The sequence below is a fragment of the Ovis aries genome, chromosome 6 (assembly GCF_016772045.2).
Source record: "Ovis aries strain OAR_USU_Benz2616 breed Rambouillet chromosome 6, ARS-UI_Ramb_v3.0, whole genome shotgun sequence".
Classification (NCBI taxonomy): domain Eukaryota; kingdom Metazoa; phylum Chordata; class Mammalia; order Artiodactyla; family Bovidae; genus Ovis; species Ovis aries.
Genome location: NC_056059.1, coordinates 101,345,306 through 101,366,927, shown reverse-complemented (window position 1 = coordinate 101,366,927; position 21,622 = coordinate 101,345,306). Strand labels below are relative to the sequence as shown.

The window sequence follows — 21,622 nt, the reverse complement described above, 5'->3', positions numbered from 1 at the left end:
GATTATTTTCACTGTACTATTTATACTTGGCTTTAGTCACATGATAACATGTGAAACTCTTAATTCCAATAAAATGAATTATGTGCGAAACCTCTAAATTATTACTTATTATTTATCAAATAAATGATTCAATAAATTTTCACACCTACATTCTATGATGACTTCTAACTTCCATCTACCTACTTCTCTCTTAAGGATATAATGGATACCTATCAAGCAAGATCTGCTTTACTATTTAGGTAACTTTCACTTTAAGGAATTGACCATGAATCATAGATATGAAAAAGACTGTAGGAATTTTACAGCTGAGGACACTGACACCTTCAAATAAAAAGTCTCTTGCTCAAAGTCCCATAAATACTGAGCCTTTGACTCTGGCATAGGAAACAGCATGGGATTCTTCATTTGGTTGTTACTCCTACTTTACTACAAAGTTTTGTTTCATGATTTTTACTCAAGTAGTTAGGTCTTTTTTCCCTATTGTTACAGATCCACTGCTCCAGATGGTCAAAAAGAGGCGGTTTATGGAGATATCTAAACAGACTCATTCCCTGTTGCTCCTGTCCTCTCCTCCTATGTGAATGTTAGACTCACTGAGGTGTACCAAAGTGAAAGTGTCAGTCGCTCAGTCATGTCCAACTCTTTGCAAACCCACCAGGCTCCTCTGTCCATGGAATTCTCCAGGCAAGATTAGTGGAGTGTGTATCCATTTCCTTCTCCAGAGGATCTCCCTGACCCAGGGATCGAACCCAGGTCTCCTGCATTGCAGGCAGATTCTTTACCATCTGAGCCACCAGGGAAGTTCGAGGTATACCGAGGTGATTACTATTCTGTCATGGACTTTGCAGTGAAGACCGACCATGGCTATTAATTCATCCTGATATGAAGTAGTTGTACTAAAAAGAAAATAAAGCAAGAAGGCAGCTCTCAAAGAGTAGAAGAAGATTTTTCTGGCATTTTGACTAAGGTCTAAGTTGAGAGGAACATGGAAAATGCCTAGCAAGTCAGTTTTTGACTGATAGGTCATAAGATAGAGCTTTGGGTCATAAGATAGAGCTTTGAGACATGAGACAGAACTTTGAGACAGAAAACGGCCCATGCTGGAACTGAAGCCAGTCTCCCTGGAGAATAGGTGATTCATGGCATAAAACCATGTGTGTGTGCTTAGTTGCTCAGTCGTGTTCAACTCTCTGTGGCCCGATGGACTGTAGCACGCCAGGCTCCTTTGCCATGGGGATTCTCCTGAGAAGAATACTGGAGTGGGTTGCCATGCCCTCCTCCAGGGATCTTCCCAACCCAGGAATCAAACCCAGGCCTTCCGCATTGCAGCAGGATTCTTTACTGTCTGAGCCACCAGGGAAATAATTGCTTGTTATTTTCCTTTATTTTCTCTGGGATCCTTGTGAGAATCGAGCCTGGCATCAGGTGTTTTATTGGCTGTAACTGGACTGGCTGTACTGATAAATTATGAAAGCAAAAGGCTCTATGAAGTCATCATGGCATGATTGCAAATAGCTACTAGAAACAAATCTCCTGAAGGGAAAAAACACTACAGGAAGTCAGGGGAAGGGAATGGCAGTTACATGTCTCCATGTGAGGCTCTCTGACATCTTAAAGATCATGGGTTTTATTGTTAGGGCTGGGGATAGTTTTCTTAAGGTAAACGAAGATATTTTTGGCTGGGGGAAAAAATCAGTTTCAAGTTCCAAATTTTCTGTTAGTTTTATCTAGATTCTGAAGAAAGTGTGAATTACTTTTTTGTAACTTAATAGATGTCATAGAAAATAATCTTAAGTTCAAGCTACTGCTTTCAAACTTAAAACTCCCCTGAACCGACATCTGATAGAACAGCCAGGTTTACTTTATATAGCTATTACTATCCAATAATCATGTTATGAAGAAATATGAAAATGATTTTTTGAAAAGGTGAGAAATTCTCACTTGAAGCTCTGATCCTTATTATTAAAAATACAATTATTATAAAAGAAAATACTAATTATGTCACCAGCTGTTATTTCTCTAGACAGAAAGCGATATGAAAATATTTGAAAAAAATGCTAAAATCAATTTTGCATTAATGCATGAATTGATTTGTCTCTAGCTCTTCCTAAAGATTTTGAACTTATTCATGTGATAAGAAAAGATGTGAAGATTTTCTCCTTAATCAGTAAATACTTGCTCTTAGTTGTGGCTAAATCTTCATCATTAAAAATTTCTACGTTTACTATAATTATCAATGGGATAAAGTGATAAATATTTAAGTAGTGTAACAAGAAAAAATAAATTTTAGGCTAAAGGCAACCTAGAGATTTTGTGCTATAGATTAAGTAGCATGACTATAAGAAGTAGTGGAGATGGTTGATAATAGGGTAACATCCTTGCCTGTGAAGCCAGTGTGGACTGGGAATTTCAGGTTTCTGACTAGGACTCTCTATGCTTCAAGCATGGACATCACCAGATGGTCAATAGGGAAATCAGACTGACTATGTCTTTGCAGTCAAAGATGTGTCTGTGTATGGTCAGTAAAAACAAGACCTGCAGCTGACTGTGGCTAAGATCATAAGCTTCTTATTGCAAAAGTGCATGTACGTTTGCTCAGTCGTGCCTTACTCGCTGAGATCCCCTGGCCTGCGGCTCAACATGATCCTCTGCCCATGAGATTTTCCAGGTGAGAATACTGAAGTGGGCTGCCATTTCTTCCTCCAGAGGATCTTGCCAACCCAGAGATCGAACGTGTGTCTCCTGCATCTCCTTGGAGATATCAGGAGAAAATTTCATGTAATGATGGGCACAATAAAGGACAGAAGCAGTAAGGACCTAATGGAAGCAGAAGATATGAAGAAGAAGAGGTGGCAAGAATACACAGAAGAACTAAACAAAAAAGGTCTTAATGACACAGATAATCACGATGATGTGGTCATTCACCTAGAACCAGACATTAGTGATCAGTGCAAATAAATGGAGGAAAACAATAGAATGGGAAAGACTAGAGATCTCTTCAAGAAAATTAGAGACAGCAAGGGAAGAAAATCAGAGACACCAAAGGACAGAAATGGTCTGGACCTAACAGAAGCTGAAGACATTAAGACGAAGAGGCAAGAATACACAGAAGAACTATCCAAAAATATCTTCACCATCCGGATAATCACGATGGTATGATCACTCACCTAGAGCCAGACATCCTGGAATGTGAATTCAAGTGGGCCTTAGGAAGCATCACTACAGACAAATTTAGTGGAGGTGATGAAATTCCAGTTGAGCTATTTCAAATCCTAAAAGATGATGCTGTGAAAGTGCTGCACTCAATATGCCAGCAAATTTGGAAAACTCAGCAGTGGCCACAGGACTGGAAAAGGTCAGTTTTCATTCCAATCCCAAAGAAAGGCAATGCCAAAGAATGCTCAAACTACTGCACAATTGCACTCATCTCAAACACTAGCCAAGTAATGCTCAAAAATCTCCAAGCCACATTTCAGCAGTATGTGAACCCTGTACTTCCAGATGTTCAAGCTGGTTTTAGAAAAGGCAGAGGAACCAGAGATCAAATTGCCAAGATCCGTTCGATTATCAAAAAAGCAAGAGATCGCCAGAAAAACATCTATTTCTGCTTTATTCACTATGCCAAAGCCTTTGACTGTGTGGATCACAACAAACTATGGAAAATTCTTCAAGAGATAGGCATACCAGATCACCTGACCTGCCTGTTGAGAAATCTGTATGCAGGTCAGGAAGCAACAGTTAGAACTGGACATGGAACAAGAGACTGGTTCCAAATTGGGAAAGGAGTACGTCAAAGCTGTATATTGTCACCCTGATTATTTAACTTATATGCAGAGTACATCATGAGAAATGCTGGGCTGGATGAAGCACAAGCTGGAATGAAGATTGCTGGGAGAAATACTAATAACCTCAGATATCAATAACCTCATACCACCCTTATGGCAGAAAGTGAAGAAGAACTAAATAGCCTCCTGATGAAAGTGAAAGAGGAGAGTGAAAAAGTTGGCTTAGAGCTCAATATTCAGAAAACTAAGATCATGGTATCTGGTCCCATCAGATGGGCAAATAGCTGGGGAAACAGTGGAAACAGTGACAGACTTTATTTTGGGGGGGCTCCAAAATCTCTGCGGATGGTGACTGCAGCCATGAAATTAAAAGACACTTAACTCCTTGGAAGAAAAGTTATGACCAACCTAGACAGCATATTAAAAAGCAGAGACATTACTTTGCTGACTAAGGTCCATCTAGTCAAGGCTATGGTTTTTCCAGTAGTCATGTATGGATATGAAAGTTGGACTATAATGAAAGCTGAGCACCGACAAATTGATACTTTTGAACTGTGGTGTTGGAGAAGATTCTTGAGAGTCCCTCGGACTGCAAGGAGATCCAACCAGTTCATCCTAAAGGAAATCAGTCCTGAATATTCATTGGAAGGACTGATGCTGAAGCTGAAACTCCAATACTTTGGCTACCTCATGCGAAGAACTGACTCATTTGAAAAGACCCTGATGCTGGAAAAGACTGAAGGTGGGAGGAGAAGGGGATGATAGAGGATGAGATGATTGGATGACATTGCCGACTCAATGGACATGAGTTTGGGTAAACTCTGGGATGATGATGGTGATGTTTGGTGATGGATAGGGAAGCCTGGCGTGCTGCAGTCCATGGGGTCACAAAGGGTCAGACACAACTGAGGGACTGAACTGAACTGAACAAGGTAATGCACAAAATCCTTCAAGTTATGCTTTAACAGTATGTGAACGGAGAAATTCTAGATGTACAAACTGGATTTAGAAAAGATAGAAGAACCAGAAATTAAACTGCCAACATTCATTGGATCACAGAGAAAGCAAAGGAACTCCAGAAAACAATCTACTTTTGCTTCACGGACAACCCTAAAGCTTTTGACTCTGTGGATCACAACAAACTGTGGGAATTTCTTAAAGAGACAGAATACCAGACCGCCTTATCTGCCTCCTAAGAAACCTGTATGCAGGTTAAGCAGGAACAGTTAGAATCAGACATGGAACAACTGACTGGTTCCTAACTGGAAAAGGAGTATATCAAGGCTGCATATTGTCACACTGTTTATTTAACTTCTATGCACAATACCTCATGTGAAATGCTGGTCTGGATGAATCACAAGCTGGAGTCAAGATTACTGGGGAAATGTAACAACCTCAGACATAGAAGTGATACTATTCTAGTGGCAGAAATTGAAGAGGAACTAAACAGCCTCTTGATGAGGGTGAAAGAGGAGGGTGAAAAAACTGGCCTAAAACTCAGCATTCAAAAAACTAAGACCATGGCATCTGCTCACATTCCTTCATGGCAAATAGAAGGGGAAAAGTGGAAATAATGACAGATTTTATTTTCTTGGCCTCCAAAATCAGTGAGATGGTTACTGCAGCCATGAAATTAAGATACTTGCTTCTTGGAAAGAAAGCTATAACAAACCTAGACAGCATATTAAAAAGCAGGGACATCACTTTGCTGACAAAGTTCCTTATAGTCAAAGCTATTTCCAGTAGTCATGTATGGATGTGAAAGTTGGACCATAAAGAAAGCTGAGTGCTAAAAAACTGATGCTTTTGATCTGTGGTATTGGAGAAGACTCTTGAGGGTCTCTTGGACTGAAAGGAGGTGAAGTCAGTCCTAAAGGAAATCAACCCTGAATATTCATTGGAAGAACTGATGCTGAAGTTGAAGCTCCAATACTTTGGCCACCTGATGTGAAGAGTCCAGTTCAGTTCACTTAGTCATGTCTGACTCTTCAGGACCCCATGGACTTCAGCATGCCAGGTTTCCCTGTCCATCACCAATTATCGGATCTTGTTCAAACTCATGTCCATTGAGTGAGTGATGCCATCCAACCAGCTTATCCTTTGTTGTCCCCTTCTCCTCCTGCCATCAGTCTTTACAGCATTAGGGTCTTTTCCAATGAGTCAGTTCTTCACACAAGCCCAACCCTGGTGCTGGGAAAGATTGAATGCAAAAGGAGAAGGGGCCAACAGAGGATGAGACAGTTAGATACCATCACCAATTCAATGGACATGAGTTTGAGCAATATCTGGGAGATAATAGAAGACAGAGGAGCCTGGTGTGCTGCAGTTCATGGGGTCATAAAGAGCTGGAGATGACTTAGCGACTGAACAACAACAAGTATATGCATCAACCATATAAACCAGCAGCCAGATCTCACATCTGGGTAAACTCTCCTCTAGGATGAGGAATAATGTAGTAACATATGCTAAAGGAAAGGGAAGCTTTCCAATTTACATAATTTAAAAATTTTTATTAAAATATTTTATAGCATTTGCATTCATGTTCGGGAACTCATGTACTCATGTGGTGGATTCATGTCCATATATGGCAAAACCAATACAGTATTGTAAAGTAAAGTAAAAATAAAAATGAAAATAAATTTTATAGCATTTGCAATTTAATATCTTAATACTATGCCTTTTTGATCCACACTAGTTACAACTCTAGACATCATTTCAAGTGTTACCATTTTTAATTACCAATCACTTTCCAAGAAATACATACATATCAAAGGATCTCATAATTAGAGAAAATGCCAGTGGCCCTGTAGTTCAAATTTGTAAAGTGAAAGTGTTAGGCGCTCAGCAGTATCTGACTGTTTGCAGTCCCATGGACTGTAGCCTGCCAGGCTTCGCTGTCCATGGAATTCTCTAGGCAAGAATACTGGAGTGGGTTGCCATTCTCTTCCCCAAGGGTTCTTCCCAACCCAGGGACTGAGCCTGAGTCTCCTGTACTGTAGGCAGATTCTTTCACCATGTGAAGCACCAAATTCCTCCTTACTGTTACTTTTAAAGTATGGCTTGAACAATATTTTTTTCTTGCTCATTATAACAGACCCTTAACATTAGAACGGTTCCAAACCTTTTATGAATATGGAAATGTTTACACTGATACTATATATCATGAAAATGCACTCATGAATAGGAAAACCCACCAAGTAAATACTGAGGAGGTATTGATTAATAAATATATTACCTTCATACTTCCTCTTCTGTGTTAATAATTATAATAACACACATTTCTGTATGACAGTTTCTCAAATTACTAGTGGATTATTTGTTACAGTTTCATAGCTCTATAACTAAAAGAGACATGACATTCTAGAACATTTTTGTCTGACTGGGGTGAGAGAATGAAGTGCTGGTGTTTAGCCAGCTTGTGGTAAAACAATGTAACACTTTCATTAAACTATTTATCACATTTGGAAAGCAGAGCACCAGTAGGATAGACGAGGTAATAGAGATTTGAGGACAAATGATTTTCTCTATATCATTAGAAAATTAAGTTGTGCAAAGAAAATCTATAAAATGGAAAAGAAAAAATGAGGCATAAAACAGCTGCCTGACCTGCCCAGAACATTCAGCTACATTAAGCAGGGGAACCGTGAGAAGTAACGCAGGCCATGTTACCCTACAGTCCATGCTGCTGACGCCAGTGCTGTGTTGGATTATGCATTTTGCAGCATATTGATGCATATGCCTCTTGCTTTAATTATAAGCAAAAAGAAAATGGATAGCAGGCTATTAGCACCATGACCTTGGAGGACTCAAGCATTCCTCAAGATATTACCCCTGTTATTTCACGTGTGAAGAAACTGAATCATACAAAGGTTAAGGGCATTGCTCAAAGTCAAAAAGCTATTTTGTGCTGAAAAATAAAGACGAAGGAGATATTATCTAACAAAATTGGTAATTTAGTTATATAAAAGGCAAGGCTGACACTTTTAGAATAAGTGCAGTCATAATGTCTGCCATTTATTGAGTGTTGATTATTTTTCACTTTTCACTTTCACGCATTGGAGAAGGAAATGGCAACCCACCCCAGTGTTCTTGCTTGGAGAATCCCAGGGATGGGGGAGCCTGGTGGGCTGCCGTCTACGGGGTTGCACAGAGTCGGACATGACTGAAGCGACTTAGCAGCAGCATGTACATTTTTATTATTCTCCCAACAGCCCTGAAAGGTAGATGCTCATTTCATGATATAATCCTCATGTTACAGATGAGGAAATTGAGTCTCAAAAACATAAATAGCTTGCTTGCCCCAGATTACACACATATGTAGCAGATGATGAATTCGGATTTGACTCTGAAGACCACACTATTTTCAAATATAACTTTGGGGGACTCCAGTTGATATTTCCATGCCAGAGGTTGACTACAGAAAGAAATCTCATAGCTGGGCACATCAGTTCCTTACCATCTGTCTCGCCTCACCTCATTTTGCTGATCCTGTTCTATGTCTTATCAGTCCTCAGGTTTGGAAAACCCCATCATGTCATTTCACTAAAATCTTCATTTATCTTCTAAGCTTGCCTCATCAGACTATTTTGTGGGCCAGAAAATTTACACAAAAAAGAATGTTAGAACTATGTACTGAAAGTCCTGAAGTAGATTCTATGCCTGAAACAGGGGAGGGGAGTGCTAGAGAATGTTAAATAAACTTTTACATGTATAAGTATATTCAGTTCCATTGAATATATGGAACTATATATTCATGTGCTAAATCACCTTAGTCGTGTCCGACTCTTTTTGACCCCACGGACTTCAGCCCACAGGTTCTTCTGTCCATGGAATTCTCCAGGCAAGAATAATAGAGTGGGTTGCCATTTCTTTTTCCAGGGGATCTTCCCAACCCAGGGATTGAAACTGAGTCTCCTTCAGCTCCTGCACTGCAGGCAGATTCTTTATTGCTGAGCCATCAAGGGAATGTTTTGGAAATGACTAACCCTTGAATGGAATAAGGTAACTCTGTATCTTATCTGGGATATTTATTTGATGAATCATATGAATAACTCATTTACTGGCTTTGCAATTAATACTTCGATATGAATCTCTATATAACTAGCCATATATGATTACTTCTTCTCTTAATTTTACATATTTATTCTCAACTCTATTAAAATGGAAGTACTTTTTTTTGAGGTTAAAACTTATAAGCAGAAAGTAAGGTATAAAGCCAAGAGTTGAACTGGAGAAGACTCTTGAGAGTCTCTTGGAGTGCAAGGAGATGAAACTAGTCAATCCTAAAGGAAATCAACCTGAATATTCAATGGAAGGACTGATGCTAAAGCTGAAGCTCTAATACTTTCACCACCTGATATGAAGAGCTCACTCATTGGAAAAAATTCTGAGGCTGGGAAAGACTGAAGGCAAAAAGAGAAGAGGGTGGCAGAGGATGAGATGGTTAGATAGTATCATCAACTCAATGGACATGAATCTGAGCAAACTCAGGGGGATGGTGAAGGACAAGGAATCCTAGCATGCTGCAGTCCATAGGGTCGGAAAGAGTGGGACGTGACTTAGAGACTGAATAACAACAATAACAAGCAGAAAATAAGGGGTAAAGCCAAGACTTGACCACATGACTGCCTGTCCCCAAGGCTACTTCCCTCCATTCTGCTACGATTCTTCCATGACACACACTGAGGAGGTGTCCCCTGTGTAGGCTCTATCGTGTCAAATTACCTCCCTCCAATTTCAGCTATTATCTGAGCAAGCAAACAAAACTCCTTGGCTCTTATTTTCTCTGAACACGATGTACGGGGATAGGTTACAGAGATGAAAAAATATTTAAAAATTACCTCACTCTGTACTTTTATTTGCTGTACATACACTGCAGAATGATATTTTGTATAATTATCTCTTTCATAATTGTCTTTTGGGCATTAATATTCTTTTAAAATATAGCCTTTTGTTCATTATCTTTGAGTTAAGAATACATTTTCCATAACTTTTTTCTATTATCTATCCTTTAGTAAACAAAAAATCTCAACTGTTAATATATTCCTCTTATTAAAAAAATGATAAATCTTTAAGTGGTTCATTAAACAGATATAAAATGCTCCTTTTAGCTGTTTCTTCTCATTTTGGAATATGTTGCCTATAAAATGCTTTTAAATGATCAGTTTTGTTGACTGTACAATATTTACCCTTGAGGTGTGTGATGGTTTGGTTATGTGGACTGGCTTGTTGTTATTCATTAAAACTCCTTTCAATACCTAATTGAGATATACCAAATTATTAATGATGTTGTCAATGGTGGCTAAATATGTCAAGAAATGTTCACAGTAATGACTGAAGAAACTGTTTTCTATCTTGCTTGTAAAGATATTAATGGAATGCCCTTCTGTCCTAAACCAATTAACCCTGGGGCTGGTATTTCCCAAAACTTCAACAAGGTATCAGTAATGACTTTCTATCCAAGGCTTATGAAAGATACTCACTTTTGCTGTAGGTGGGAGGCGTCGTACGAATGATTCTGCAATGATCTTCTCTATGACTTCCAGGAAAGCACAGCCTTTACTTCATGTGTAACAAGAGCTTGTTCTATGTCCACAGATTAATCTTCCAAATCACCTATCTTCCCTCATCATACAAAACTTCTCCTTTTTTTTTTTTTTCCACTTTACTCACTGTTTTCCCTTTTGGATCTTTTTCTCTCATAATTAATGCAGATGATTACTACCATATGGACATTTGAATGACAGAACAGGGATGGAAAGTATCATTCAAAAATCTCAAACAAGACTTAAGAAGAGCTGCTTTGTGAGGGCCAACTTTCTTTCATTCTAGACTTAAAAGTTCGCGTTCTCTAGAGGATTTCTCTTGAGCTTCCTTCTCTCTGATAATTTTCAGAAAATAAAATATGAACAGAGGCAGAGGGAAGATGGAGTGGAGTTAATACCTTCGAACGTCTGGACATCTAGTTTCAGACCACCCCTCTCTGGGGAAGGCTAAGGAAAGCTGGCTACTAATAACATACTTCTTTTTTACCTGAAGAAAAAAAAAAAAACTCAAAATACTTTCATCTGAGGCAACTGAAGTAGCATCAGAGACAAGAAAGTGTAACTGACGGGTTTACATTAAACCAAAAAACGTTGATGGGGAAGAGGGGTTTAAACAGCTGAACGGAAGCTGACCTAGAGAAAAGCACTACCACTCTGGGATGAATCTCATCACCTGCCTAGATACAGTCTTGGAATGGCAGGGTGCAAAAACACCCAGTCACCCCTAGGGCCTAACAGTGGGAATTCTGCCTTATATTGATGCCTGCTACACAATTTTACCGGAAAGATCATATTGAGGGGCTTCCCTGGTGGTTCAGTGGTAAAGAATCTACCTGTCAATGGAGGAGACATGAGTTCAAGCCCTGGTCTGGGATGATCCCACACACTGTGGAGCAACTAAGCCAGTACACCACAACTTTTGAGCCCATGCTCTAGAGTCCACACACCACCACTACTAAAGCCCACGTGCCTTAGAGCCTGTGCTTCACAACAAGAGAAGGCACCACAATGAGAAGCCTGTGCAGGGCAACTAGAGTAGCCCCCGCTCACTGCAACTAGGCAAAAGCCAGTGCAGCAAGGAAGACCCAGTGGTGCCAAAAGAAAATAAATAAAATTACAAAAAGATCACGTGGAAATAAACAGCATAGTTTGGGGATTGGAGGAAAAATACAAAAATGCTGGCACGTCCAGTCTCTTTCATTATAAGAAGAAACAAACAACTATATAAAACTATCAACAACTAAATAAAAATAGGTATTAGTTAGGAAAAAGTCCTTCGGCTCCCAAGAAAGACAGATCAGCATTGTGTTTATAAACGTCCACAGAGGGGAAAATTGAAAATCTTCCAGGGGTGCTGGGACGGGGTTGGGAGGGAAGGAAGGGGTGATGTGAAGAGAGACAGAGATTAAGAGAAGGACTTAGGGGCTTCCCAGGTGGCGGTAGTGGTAAAGAAACCCCCTGTCAAAGAAGGAGATATAAGAGACATGGGTTCAGTCCCTGAGTCGGGAAGATCCCCTGGAGAAGGAAACGGCAACCCACTCCAGTACTCTTGCCTGGAGAATCCCATGGACAGAGGAGCCTGGTGGGCTACAGTCCAAAGGGTTGCAAAGAGTCAGACACAACTGAAGCAACCTAGATTAGAGGGATAGGGACCCATGTGCTGACCTCAGAGTAAGAAAAAGCCATTGGAATAGCGGGGTTTGAAATACCCCATGGAGATAAGCGGACCAGAGGAGAATGGTGACTTAGCAAAGCTCTGGCTCCAAGGTTGGACAAAGCCACCAGTGACCTTGGCACAGAAGCAACAGAATCATCCATCATCAGGACATTGTGTGGCTTGGGCATTGATCATTTCAGCCTGATATAGTTGTTAGCTTTCTGAAAATCCTTTCTCTGAAATTTTAACACAGCCCCTGTTTGGAGGTGGGAAAGATGAGATGAAGAGGAAAAATAATGGCTAAGGTTGAATTTATATTTCTTCACTATCATTTCAGAGTTTAGTTTAAGATCATGAGAGAAACAATGAACTGTTAGGCACTGAGTCAGTTGTGGGATAAAAATTATACTGTGACAAATATTTGTACAATCTTACAAAATACAAAAGGCTTTCTGGCTTGAAGATACTGGTTATTACTTGGAAATATCTTTCTGACACCAGGCCTCTCTGATTTGGGTAAAACTGTAAATATAGCTGTTCTGCTAAGTCACTTCAGTCGTGTCCGACTCTGTGCGATCCCATAGACGGCAGCCCACCAGGCTTCCCCATCCCTGGGATTCTCCAGGCAAGAACACTGGAGTGGGTTGCCATTTCCTTCTCCAATGCATGAAAGTGAAAAGTGAAAGTGAAGTCGCTCAGTCATGTCTGACTCCTAGTGACCCCATGGACTGCAGCCTACCAGGCTCCTCCGCCAATGGGATTTTCCGGGCAAGAGTACTGGAGTGGGGTGCCATTGCCTTCTAGAACAGGCAAATATAGACCTTCTGTCAAGTTAAACAGTGTATCACAAATGTTTTTCTCTGCCACCTGAAAAATGCTTTATTCAGATTGATGCAAAGATAATTAGAATTGGCAAAAAGCTATATGTAGCAAAAGCTACCTATTTTGAGACTGTCATGAGCTTTCTCTTAATTATCTAATTTTTGAGTTCCATTGTATCCCCATTTTACAAATGGAAAATTAGAACTAGAGATCGTGTGTGTGTGTGTGTGTGTGTGTGCGTGTGTGTGTGTGTGTGTGTGTGTTAGTCACTCAGTTGTGTCTAACTCTTTGCTACTCCATGGACTATAGGCCGCCAGGCTCCTCTGCGCATAGAACTCTCCAGGCAAGAATACTGGAGTGAATTGTCATCTTCTTCTCCAGGGGATCTTCCCAACCCAGGGATTGACCCTGGGTCTCCTTCATTGCAGGCAGATTCTTTACCACCTGAGCCACTAATGAAGACTCAACGAGAGATTATCAAAGTAAATTTATGAACATAATTATCATTTAAAGAGGGAACTGGTGAAAAATCTCTATTTCTTAATTCCCATTTTTGTGTCTGTCTTAAGAGATAGCAAGGGGTTATGTAGCAACCTTCTCTTGAATTCCTAAACCATCCCCTAGAAAAAAACAAAAGTTACATCCATAGGGAACAACTGTTACACAATAGATAATGTCATCTGTCTCAGGCATGTTAGATTGTTTCCTAAAGCCTTCTCTCGAAAGAAATGAGAAATAGAGTGCATAATTTTAGACTATGCATGTCATGATTTTCTAACACTACTGCCGAATGCAAAATGTTTTCAATAAGGACCCTGTCACACACTCTAAGCTGCAATGAACTTTAGCTTTACTGGCAGAAAGCATTGCTTCCTTGCTAAGAAGAATGTGACAGAGTCCCCTAGATGCACCTTATCTCTGAATCTACACTTCAGGCTTCTCCTGGACTCCTCACCTTAGATCCGAGGTAACCAAGATGGATAACGTGCAACTGGTTTAATCTATCACTCTTTCCAGTCTGTAGGGAAACTTACTTAATTGGGAGCCATTAAACTGAACCATATTGGAACAAGTTATGTTTCTAAATCCAGAGTTCCTGTTTGCTGAAGTGTTAAAGTGTTAGTGTGTTAAATCACTCAGTCATGTCCAACTCTTTGCAATCCCATGAATTGTAGCCTGCCAGACTCCTCTACGCATGGAATTTTCCAGGCCAGAATACTGGAGTGGGTTGCCATTCCCTTTTCCAGGGGGTCTTCCCAACCCAGGGATCAAACCTGGGTTTTCTGCATTGCAGGCAGGTTCTTCACCAACTGAGCTACCAGGGAAGCTGAAGAACCAAGTCAAACAGGTTCTTAAAAATCTAGTCAAATAAAGCAGTTAAATGGGGTAGGCTGCTGGTATGAAACAGAGGCAATGCTACATGTACAAAAGATAGTAACAGTGTATCTGATGAACCCATATTTAATCTGGGATTTATGGATTTAGCATGAATTTCCCAGGTGGCTCAGTGAGTAACGAATCTGCCTGTGATGCAGGACCCTCAGGAGACAGGGGTTCAATTCCTGGATCAAGAAGATCCCCTGGAAGAGGGCACGGCAACCCACTCCAGTATTCTTGCCTGGAGAATCCCATGGACAGAGGAGCCTGGTGGGCTACGGTTCACAGGGTCACAAAGAGTCGGACACGACTGAAGTGACTGGGCAAGTACACGTGGTCTTCAAAGAGTCTATGATGCCTTGCCTGAAATTGGATCCAAAAGTCTGTGATTATCTGCACAAGTGAATTTTTCTAGGAAGATTATCCTGACTAAATTTCCAGATAGGTTTGTTGAGGACAGCTGTCAAGGGTTTGACACTGCTACGTTGTGGCTGACCTCTTCTTGAAGCTCAAAACTGATCAATGTGACTCTACGTGGAGCATGCAAAGTTAATGAGCACTAATGGGGCATTAACAAAAGGCCAAAGGAAAAAAATCTCAAACTCGGGAAATTTACATTTTAATGCAGTGGCACACCTGAGCGAAGTATCTCAAATCATAAAGCCTTCACTATTAACCCTACACAGCAGGGGAATCGTCTGTGATCAAGACAAATTTCAATATAATCCCTAATCAACACAGCAGAGGAGAGAATTTCACATCTCTCTATTCCAGATGGTGTCATTTTATCAGAGCTTCACTTCTTGGTATGCTCAGTTAATTAAAGTCCTTACTGTTTGTTAATGGCAGATTTGTGCAGCAAAAATGACTCTGGAACAGATGTCAGCAAATTTGTCAAAGTGGCTGGATAATCATCCTGACTGTTCTGAAGGACCATTCCACTTCACCCACACCCAGACTTGCAGGAGTCAAATTTCACCTTTGTCTTTACTGCTTTGAAAACAGAGCAAGGGCAAGGGGTAATGGTGGAAAGGGGAAGAACAGCCAGATCCTTGGTCAAAGTCATTCACTTTGCAAGGAATGATCAGTAACGAAGGCATTTCGGCAGACAGTTTCAAATGCAAAAGTATCAAGATGATATATTTTTATGAGACTCTGCCTACAAGTTTCACTGCAGGCTCCCTAATCAACTTGCGTGCACACTTGCTATAAATTTGCAGCTCAAATAAACTTTTATCTCTTATCTTTGTTCTTGTTTTGTCAGCCTATGTCTGCAACTATAATGGCAGCCTATTATAACCAGAGATTAAAGGAAAAGGGAATAAGGAGAAGCCAGTGATTAACACAAAAATCAGCCAAAGCTACGGCAGGTAACTTGTCTCTCCTCTAAAGCTCTATGGTTCTTTGAACTCAAAATTGCAGAAGGGGAGTTTGGAATATTGTTTGTCCTTTGACGATTTTCAGAGCACTGAATATAGTGAATGCTTTCAATAGGAAAACACAAGAAAGGGTTAGAAAACACAGCGTCATTACAATAAGAGAAAATAAAATAAAAAATATAAAGCCCTGTACAAGATGCCACATCTTTTAAAAAATTAATTAATTCTGGTCTCTCAGAAAGAGATCATTTATGACGTAATAGATAATGATGAAAAAAATCTTTATCTGGCCTAGTAATTTGATTTGCATTTCTGAGCTGCCTAATCCAAGTGCACAGGCATGTGTGTGTAAGTGTGTGTGTTTTAAATAAACCAAAATCACTTATATACTGTTTGGTAGTATTACCTAGTTCTTTTAAAGAAAAAAACAAGTTATCTTCTTTATGTTAAATTATAATGTGTTTTTTTGTGATTCATTAAATTTTTGCTTTATATAGAATTTTATATCTAAATTTTGCATATTTCAGTATATAGTTAGTAAAATTATTGATGAATGTACAGGAAAGATGTTATATAAGACCTATTGTGAAGATGAGAAAGAGCTGCCTTGAAGAAACATGGAATCATTTGTCAAAGTTATTGGGGCTGAACAAAAACCAGGACTCAAGTGGCTTCCATATCAAGCTTTTCTTTTTTTTTTTATTATATAGCACATCATAATAAACTCCACAAAACTTTTAAAAAATTCATTAACTCTAACAGTACATATAGTCCCATTCCATAACATCCTATTTAAATAATTTACCTATTAATAAAAATATTGGGTTGGCCAAAAAGTTTGTTTGAGTTTTCTGTAAGCTATTTCTTCCTGGGATTGGGAATAGAGCATTTACATTTATTATAAATGAAAATGTGTGAAAGTAGTAGGAGCCTCTTCAATAAAATTATGCAAAGAGTCATGGCCCACTGTTTTCAAAGTTACTTTACATGGCCCCACAGTAGAGGTCACAGTGAATCTCCCAGAAAAGAGGCAAGAACTGCCTTTCAAATAACCAGCCTGAGCAAATGGCAGAGGGATATTGTGGCTATACATTTGAGAAACAGAAAAATCTCAACTTTTAAAAAGTTTTGGGGGCAAATTAAACTTCAAGTCCATGAAACAAAAGGAAATATATGCAAACACAAAGATTAAAAATGTAAAAGGAAAAAGGCAAAATGAGCATCATAAAAAAGGTACACAAATTGTTCCAAAGTGCAGGTCTGAAAGTATTAGCCTAGTTCTCTGATCTAGTGAAGATTTCCTACCTTTCCTCCCTTTTACCCCAACAATGGGGAGGAGATCCATCATCCATCTGTCATAGACAATAGATAAGCTCTATTTTAGTTAGGAAAATGTTATTAGCCATTAAGCACACTTTCCCACAGTTCTAGCATTGTCTAGTATTTAGAAAACTCTGCTCATGGAAAGCTCGGCCAGTAGAGAAGGTGACCATTGGCAACCATGGACTCCCATGTAAGCTTCACTCAAGCACAGAGCCAGACCTAGATGTTTCATCTTAGTATTCTGAGTTTACAAAGTATAGGGCTAAGAACTGCATGTTCGCACTGTGCATCAGACAATTTATTCATCTTAACATATAACTTGTTTTTATCTTAACCCAGTATTTTTCCTAATTATTGTTTTGCAAATGCAGAAGCAGAAATGCATAAGTGCTAAAATAACTTCCACGAACTTTGCTAAAGATCTGGGAACTCCAAAGCAAGTTAATCCAATTCAGACCCCTGCCCTTTTCATTTCAATGTGTTTCCTATTAAAACTATCTTGACTTTCCATTAAAAAAAAATATTTTTCAAACTGAACATTAACTACTTTAAATCTAATTGTCTTGATTTTTTTCTATTTAAAATTAAGTATTATTATTCTTTATTTACCATTGACAAGTCAATAATCATAATGTTTGACTATTTCTCTGGACATTTCCACATTCAAGTCTTAAGCTGAACTCTTTTAAGTTTCCTATTGCTTGGAGTTGAGCATACGAAAAGCCATTCCTTAGCTCAAAACTCTTTCTAGCTTTAAAACATATAGGGAGTGGACTAAGAGGAAATTATCTTATTTGAAAATCTTTCAGTTCAGTTCAGTTCAGTCACTCAGTCATGTCCGACTCTTTGCGACCCCATGAATTGCAGCATGCCAGGTTTCCCTGTCCATCACTAACTCCCGGAATCCGCCCAAACCCATGTCCACTGTGTCGGTGATGCCATCCAGCCATCTCATCCTCTGTCATCCCCTTCTTCTCCTGCCCTCAATCCCTCCCAGCATCAGAGTCTTTTCCAATGAGTCAACTCTTCGCATGAGGTAGCCAAAGTACTGGAGTTTCAGCTTTAGCATCATTCCTTCCAATGAACACCCAGGACTGATCTCCTTCAGGATGGACTGGTTGGATCTCCTTACAGTCCACGGGACTCTCAAGAGCCTTCTCCAACACCACAGTTCAAAAGCATCAATTCTTCAGTGCTCTGCTTTCTTCATAGTCCAACTCTCACATCCATACATGACTACTGGAAAAACCATAGCCTTGACTAGATGGACCTTAGTCAGCAAAGTAATGTCTCTGCTTTTGAATATGCTATCTAGGTTGGTTATAACTTTCTTTCCCAAGAGTAAGCGTCTTTTAATTTCATGGCTGCAGTCACCATCTGCAGTGATTTTGGAGCCCCCCAAAATAAAGGCTGACGCTGTTTCCACTGTTTCCCCATCTATTTGCCATGAAGTGATAGGACCAGATGCCATGATCTTCATTTTCTGAATGTTGAGCTTTAAGCCAACTTTTTAACTCTCCTCTTTCAAAACATAGGCTTCCCTGGTGGTTCAGTAGTAAAGAATCCACCTACCAATGCAGGAGACTCAGGTTCAATCCCTGGGTCAGAAGATCTCCTGGAGAAGGAGATGGTAACCCACTCCAGTATCCTTGCCTGGGAAATCCCATGGACAGAGAAGCCTGGCTGGCTGCAGTCCATGGGATCACAAAAGAGTTGGGCACAAATCAGCAACTAAACAAAAACATTCAATACATATAAATGTTATCTTAACTGGTCTTTACAACAACCTTTAAGAAAAAGTATTAGGAGGTCCTGAGAAGTTAAGTTATTTGTTTAGGTATGTATAACTACTGGTGGAAATCCTTGGAAGACATGAAGCTAATACTATCAGTTCTCATCCAAACATTGTCTACAAAAGGGTCCTAGTTAATGGATTTCAGTTATTTCAATCTACCACCAAGTTTATCCCTATTGTGAATGGCTCAGTCTGATTATTAGACTTGTTACATAGAATGTCCATAGTAGAGTTTTGTTTCTATTTTTATTTTTATTAATTTTATTTTTTTTAATACAGATTTTCAGTGAGGGGCCTTTTCAACCCCATTGGTTCTACTTTTCTGTATTTTTCACTTTATTTTGCTTCATAACTTAAACCAAGTCTCTTCTAGTCTTAGGTATTATTTCTCAATTTTGTGCTGATGGGCATGTTTATAAGAACTGGAGAGGTAATTTATTGGAATGAACTAACTGACTTCCTCCATTCCCCCCTTCCTTTCTGACATGAATTTTACTACTTTATAAATGAAGAATGATGTTGCAAAGTACCATGGTGAGGTTGACAAATACCACTAAAATGATTATGATTTAAAAGTAACTTTCTCCTGCTGCTCTAATCTGATAAATGGTTACTATATGACGTTTCTGACAAGGCATTTGGTTTTGGGTATCTGTTACTTTGGCACTACTCTTGTTTGCTTCTTTTTATTTTTGCCAGTGTACTATACCTCAGTCCTATTTGAAAAGACAGAAGTCTAATTGAAAGAAAAGTCATAGAAATAATAAGTAAAATGATTTGTTTTATAATTTATCCTCCATGTCCAGTTTGGTTAGCTTGTTATGCAATATAAGTGAAATATCAGGTTTTTACTCCTGTGCCCTTTTATCATTAAAATTAACACACACACACACACAAAAAAAAAAAAAAAAAAAAAGAATGTCCATTCTTCAGATTCCAGGCTCACCTTTCATTGTCATCTAGACTTCCTATATATCTTAACTGCATGGAGCATAGACAATGATTTTACTGATGAGAGGAATCCAGCTCAAGTAAAATCGGGGCTGGGGTTCTGGTCTTCTCTATCATTCTCTTGAGCTTGGATAATGTCAATAATCTATGATACAAGAATACACTAATAATGAGCTCACAGAATCTGACTAATGTATTGCTATGGTAAGGAATGTCTCCTTGAGATAGCTGGCTCATTTCTAGTTTCTGCCTATGCAAGCACAAGGTTTATTCCGCAGGGAACACTTCAACAATATTCAAAGGATTTATACAGTATAGGGAAATATAACAGTCCCAAAGATACTCTGGTTACTCCTATTTCATTTAGAATATATCACGAGATACCATCATTTCATATGCTTCATATGAAGGAAGAAACTGTAAATATATTTCAATTTTTACCTGGAAACAAAATTCCTATAGCATAAAAACTCATCTTTCACGAGAGAGAGAAGTCATATTTTAAAATTAACTACATAGAAAATTTAATATAATGTTTAGTTAATTAAAGCTAGACTTGGTAACTTTTCCCAGACTTTTTACTTAAAGTAAAAGTAGACCAAACTCAAAATATAAACGACCAAAATAAAACTATTTCCTGGGCACAGACTCTCACTAATCAGGAAGTCATTATAGTAGGAATATATGAGGAAACAGTAAAATACAAGTTTAGAAATTTATCACCCAACTAATTGTTACTTGTATGCATTTTAAAATTGCTGTCCTTGAAGAACAAAACAGAAAGAAAAACGTGGAAACCTATAAAAATGCACATAGTTGAAAATGACTCACCGTGAATGACTGAGACACAACCATCCCTACATCATCTATCTTTCACTGTATTCATCTTAAAGCTGTATGTCCTTCAGAAGTTATGGGTTGTTTATAAATTTAATAAAGAAAAAAAGATACTGTGTTAAAAAAAAAAAGAGAAAAAAAGATACTGTGTTTAAATAATTTCTTAATGTGAATTGCCTTTTTCTCTTACTGAAAAATTTTAACTGGAAATATTAAGTCAACTGGATATATTCCCCTTGTGAATATCTAGGTTATAATCTACCTGTGCTCTAGTTTTCTTGCATAATATAAGGCAACCTTTAAAATTCTTCCTGATTTCTAACATTGAAGGAAAATAAGAAGACTATAAGATTATGAGCACTTTTTCCATATAGCCTGGTTCAGTTGCTCTGCGTCAAAAAGTTCCAGCCTTTTGATATTGCTTCATAAAATAAATGAAATTTATATTCCAATAGCTAATTCTAAAAGCAAGAACAGCTTATGCTTGGGCATTTATATATATATATATATATATATATATATATATATATATATATATATATAGTTTTTTTTTTCTCCTCTTCCTCTTTCTCCTCCTCTTTTTCCCTCTCCTTCTTCTGATTCCTACCTTTGTACTACAGTGGTTTGGGATGTTTTTATTTTAACATTTGGAGCCTACTTCAGCCTGGGATCCATCTTCTGCTTGGCTCAATCTGAGCAAATCTATGCTCCTACAAGAGCCAAGAGCTGGTAGGAACTCAGCCATCAGTCACTAGCACAATCCTGATCTAGTACTTAGGGTTCATTCTAACTTCTCTTTTTCCTCATTTATATGTTTTGATATCGTTTTTGTTGCATTTTCCCCTGATATTATTAAAATATCTGATTTTGGGAATAAATAGCATGAGTACCTATTTCCTTTTTATTTCTTATATATATCCCAACAGGATAGATATACTTAATGTATATTAATACTTAATTTTGCTTACCGTGAAGAAATCAAAAATTGAAAGGGAACTGATTTTTGATTCCCTGGTTCATTATCAGAAATCCAGCCTCACTTTACTGCCAATATTACTTTAAATCATAATTTTAAATAATTTTACTCTTGTATACAAAGTTGCCAAAAAAAAAAATCACACAGATTTCCTATGTACCCTCTACCCCGATTC

The 21,622-nt window shown here is 38.6% G+C and overlaps 1 protein-coding gene across 6 annotated transcripts in view; it reads right to left on the bottom strand.

Moving 5' to 3' along the window:
• The window catches only part of ARHGAP24 (Rho GTPase activating protein 24), an 887,096-nt gene that overhangs the window by 174,432 nt on the left and 691,042 nt on the right, over positions 1 to 21,622 (bottom strand). For 2 of the 6 annotated variants that reach the window (XM_012180294.5, XM_004009968.6), the window contains exon 1: positions 1 to 21,622. This exon is cut by the window's left edge; it is cut by the window's right edge and continues 26,754 nt beyond it. The exons of the other annotated variants lie outside the window; for them this stretch is intronic. The gene's annotated coding sequence lies outside the window, so the exon portion shown is untranslated. 6 annotated transcript variants of the gene reach the window in all.